Here is a 5,044-nt window from a genome sequence, read left to right as displayed (position 1 = left end):
TGTTGCTTCTCTTGTCCCTCTTCTCCATCTCCCTCATCATTTCTGTCCATCTTCCTCCCCATTAGTTTTTTCCCTTTAACTCTTCCTCCCAGTCTCACGCCCTCTCTTTCTCTCTCGCTCCCTCGCTTTCTCTACCTCTGCTGGGACTGGGAATGGGTGGAAAGCCAGATGGAGTACCGCCGCTAACGAGAGCTAGCGGGAGCGGCACCGGGCGCATTCCTCTCCGTCGGACCAACTCGGCCTGAGTGGAATGACATTTGGCAGTGATCTGCCTCGCTTAGTTCCCCTAACCCTGAACAGAAACAGACCCAGGTCCTGGCACTGGCAGCCCAGAGCAACTGCTGGAAAAAAAAAAGGTTGTTCCTGAGAAAGAGAGAAGAATAAAGAGGGAACAAATAGGGAAGAAGGAGATTTAAAAAAAAAGTTACCAGTTGTGCTGACTTCACCCTCATGAGAACCAATGAGAAGGATGGAAGAGCCGTATAGTTGGGGGAGTGACTGTACCCATGCTGCCCTGCATGTGCATTGCCAAGGGGGGCCTAGTGCAGCTCAGGCCATGTAGGCTGTGTTCACACACACGCACTCCCTCTCCTGAAGCACAGGACACACTGCTGTCTTAAGGCTGACACACACACGGCAACCGATGCGACGGCGACCGATAGAAAGGATTCAAATCTAAGTGAGTGAAGCAACACATACGGCAGGTGGAACAGCGTAGCTCAAATCACTCCCTCTCTATTATCAAGGAGTTTTTGGAAACATCATAATAAAAACAGCTGTCTTGGCAGGTGTCACTTGTCTGTCTGCACCTCCTCTCATGAGCTGGCCGGTGTATAGGCTAGCCTGGCTTTAGTGATTGTGGTCAAACATTCTTCTGTGATTTTATATCTTTACCACATCACTCAGCCCAAGATTTCCTTTCTGTAATCAGCTAACTTTGGCTAACCAGGATCAAGCTGTATCTGAGCTAACGTAGCATTTCTCAATGTAGAGCAGCCAGCCAGGTTGTTCATCAAGCATATTTGGAAATTGAACAGTGGATTGATTTGTAATTGAAAAATTCTGTCTTACCTCACATGATGTGGGCTACAGAAACCCGCATTCTGTGCTAGTAAACACAGCGTAGCACACAGACATTGACCTATGAACTACTTTTTATTCCAATCTTTTTTTCTTCCTTATGGCAGGAACCACAGGTGATGACAGGTCACATTGCTTGCCTTAAAAGAGAGAAGAATTTGCATTCTGGAACTCCTCAGGATTCCTTAGTGTGTTCCAGTAGAACTCTCAGAGGCTGTTAGAGTTCCACTAGGAACCCTCTGAAGAAAAGCTCTTTGTAGGGTTTTTTCTTTGAGCTTCCCGACTCTCATCTTCTGATAATCATCAGCTGGAGAACTCCTTTACACTTACAATGCTAAACTGTAAACCATTGAAATATCGGGCCCTAATTTAATAGATGCGCACCACGGGTTGTTACGCGCAACAAAGACAAGCATTGTTTAAAGCTATTTTGATTACTAGGGCACATTCATTTGCTAATTTCATAACATGTGCAGAGACCCAAGTGGGACATTTGCCTCATGGCGGACATTCGCCTTATATGGGTGTGTGATAGAAAAGTTAGGTGTTTTATGTCAATTATTTTGGGGAAGGCATTCTGCCATTTCCCTCTTTAGAATGTAAGTTACATCTTGGTTTAGAGGGCACATTTAATCTCTACACAGTTACCAAATTGTAATTGTAAAGTTACCAAAGTAATTTAACTCAACAAATATTACCAAATGGCTATGTAGGCTATGCAGTTAGGCACAACTACCTCTAAATAATCCAGTGTCATTCACCGGGGTTGTCGGAGAGTGAGACACAGATGTAATATTTTGTTTTGTATTTTACAGCATAGTACAATTTATAGTTCTGATCAATGAGTTGTTCTCACATAAAACAAACTCCGTGCAGTGGCTATGAGGATAGGACTAACGTGATAAGGAGCTCAATATCTGGGATAATTCCATAAAATATGTTTATACTGTATATTACTGTATCATATAAGTTGACATGTCACAGTGGCTGTCCAAGTTCAGTGATGTTGCTTGAATTAGTAGCACTCACTACATAAAGCTGTTTTTGTGTGAAATACAACCAGAGCCATTGTAATAGTGATTGCGTCATGCAAGAATCACCATCATCATACAGGTAGCCGATAGTAGTAGTTATTCAGTGTCATCAGGATGTAGAAGGCTAGAAACATAGAAAGCCTGGACAGATGCTCATTATACATTTCATTTCGCTGTCATCTCACAGTCAATCTTATTGGCCTATAGCTTCAGTATAAATCTTTATTGCACATTTATAATGCAACCTAAATCTGTATAAAACGTTATTGCAAATTTAGAATGCAACCTAATTATCGTGTAAAAAAAACGAGGCAGACGATACATTTCCTTCTCTGTGATTCACTTTCACCGTCACACACCTCCTCTCTGTGTCGTTGAACTTGGAAGCGCAAAAAGGGAATTCATTGAGGTAGACGCCGGGACAACTCATCTGATAGTTTCAATCTTGAATCTGAGCTTGGTTTATTCACTTCACTGTGGAGATGGAATGTTACCTGTGGTTAAGGATATGGAATGTTACCTGTGTTTCAGGGACTTCGGATATGGAATGTTACCTGTGTTTCATGGACGTCTTTGCTGTTTGTATGTATTATCACAGAGACACACATAGAGATTCACATAGTTCAACAGAAACAGTTCCAGTCAAAACTTTCTAGTTTGATCCGGAACTTTGAGTTTTCAGAAGGGTTATGACCTGAGGTTGCATGGTCTCTGTGTAATGTAGATTTGGGGCTGCATTAAACATATTTTACGCTTATGACACTGTTATAAAGAGTGTATGAACATGTCATGTGGTCTTGTTGAAGTAGTGGACATGTGTCAGGATCATATGAATATTTCTGCATCTGCAACAAGCCCTTGTCCTTTTGTCTTTTGCTTAAGTGTCTGTCCTCTTGTCTTTTGCTTAAGTGTACATTGGCTGCTTTCTTTTTATTCTCCAAAGTCTCATTTGAACCAGAAAGTTGATATCCCTCACAAACACATACACACACACATACACACACACACACACACACACACACACACACACACACACACACACACACACACACACACACACACACACAAACAAACAAACAAACATTCCAGTTATTGCAAGCCAGATAAATATGACCTAGATATGAACTGCAGACCAATCGGACTCAGAAGGGTGGGGTCCATGTTTTGGCTTTAGAGGGGCCCGTGGAGAATCCCCAGTGCGATCTGTGTTCACACCCACTGGGCTCTCATCGGCCCTTCATCCAGAAGCACAGGAAATCACAAAAACAGAAGCATTTGTGACTGTTTTAATGACCATCAGCACATAACTCTTGACTGTTCAGTAAATTATACATTGACAGTGATTTCTTGTCTGGGTGGTAGCAGTGTACAGATGGGAAAAGGCCCAGTAGTGGGTTGAGGCGTTGTAATGGGATGCTTTAATCACAGAACTGCAACTTTCAGTTTTTTTTTCACCATCCATTTCATCACTGTACATTCCTTGCAATAACGTGTGTTTTACAGTAGGAGAATCACAAGAAGACTAGTCATCTAACACATATCATCTTGAGCACACATAAAGTATGTCCAACAATTTCAACACCCAAAACTGGACTCACTGTTAGTCATATTTCATATAGGGAGTAGCAGGGCTATCTGGTGTGGTGTTCATCCAGGACTGTATCATTGCAGCCAGGGTGAGACCGACCACTGACCTGACTGTGAACCCCCACACCGACACGTCATCAAATCAAATCAAACTTTATTCATAAGGCGTATTTCGTACCAGGAGGTAACACAATGTGCTTCACAGAAGGCAATGGGGGCGGCCGGTGGTTTACCAACACTTGTATGACACAAAGATTTTCCAGAGGGATGAAAAAAACACATCAAGTAAGGGCATACATATTACAAAGCACGCACATACACAGTCATGCACTGCCATTACAGTCTACACCAGAGGTCGCCAACCTGTCGATCGCGAAGACCTTCCCTGTCGATCTCCAAATTATAATTTTTTTTAAATACAGGAAAAAAAAAGAAAAAAAAATTGAACATTTTCTGAAGTGTCTTCTGAAATGTTTTCTAACGGTCTTCGGAAGACCAACGTCAGAAAAGATCTCCGCCTGATTCATGAACGCCAGCTATTTAAATCCGAGGAAGTCCGTAGAGTTGATATGAACGTAATCACCAACGATTTCTCACAAATTCAGGCCTTCCCACTAAATGCCCCTTCTAAAGCAGCTTGCACACTGCCCTGACAAACGCCAAACGCCTGACAAACGACTCTACACAGATTCATTCACCTCAACGCTGGGTATGGAGTGGATCAACAGGGCCTGTTCTCAGACCTGCGTCAGGGCCACTGGAGACCTGATCATTAGGTCACCCTTCCAAGAGGACCCAATGTACAGCCCAACAGCTGAATAATGGGGACTGTTTGATTGGTAGGCCTGAATGTACAATATCAAATGATCCTGTATCTCAGTGTCCAATGAGGCGTAACTGCAAAGTGTTATATATAATATAAACAAATCCATCCAAGCAAACCCATAATATCAAACAAATATGTTTGAAATATGAATGTACTGTCTTTAGCAGTCGTCTTGTATAGGGTTTCAGATATATAGGGTTTCAGATGTATAGGGCTTCATCCTTTAAAGAGAGTGTATCATGTGACCAGTTACCAGTTAATGTTTTACAGTTATTGCTTGTTAGTTTGGTGAGGCATTTTTTCCCTTCTCTTTGTGTGTTCCCTCAGAGCTGTCAGGGCTGGAGAGCTCTTGACGTGTTTCCTTGGGAGAAAAGCACAGGTGTTTTCCAACCCTCAAGCATCTCACGAGTGGACCCCCGTCTCCTGTCTCTCTTTCTCTCTCTCTCTCTCTCTCTCTCTCTCTCTCATTCTCTTCTTTGTCTTCTCCTGGGTGGGCTGGTGCGAGAGTGGCCATCGT

The sequence above is a fragment of the Clupea harengus genome, chromosome 1 (genome assembly GCF_900700415.2).
Source record: "Clupea harengus chromosome 1, Ch_v2.0.2, whole genome shotgun sequence".
Lineage (NCBI taxonomy): Eukaryota > Metazoa > Chordata > Actinopteri > Clupeiformes > Clupeidae > Clupea > Clupea harengus.
The sequence above is the reverse complement of the archived record's forward strand: the minus strand, read 5'-3'. Positions refer to the sequence as shown.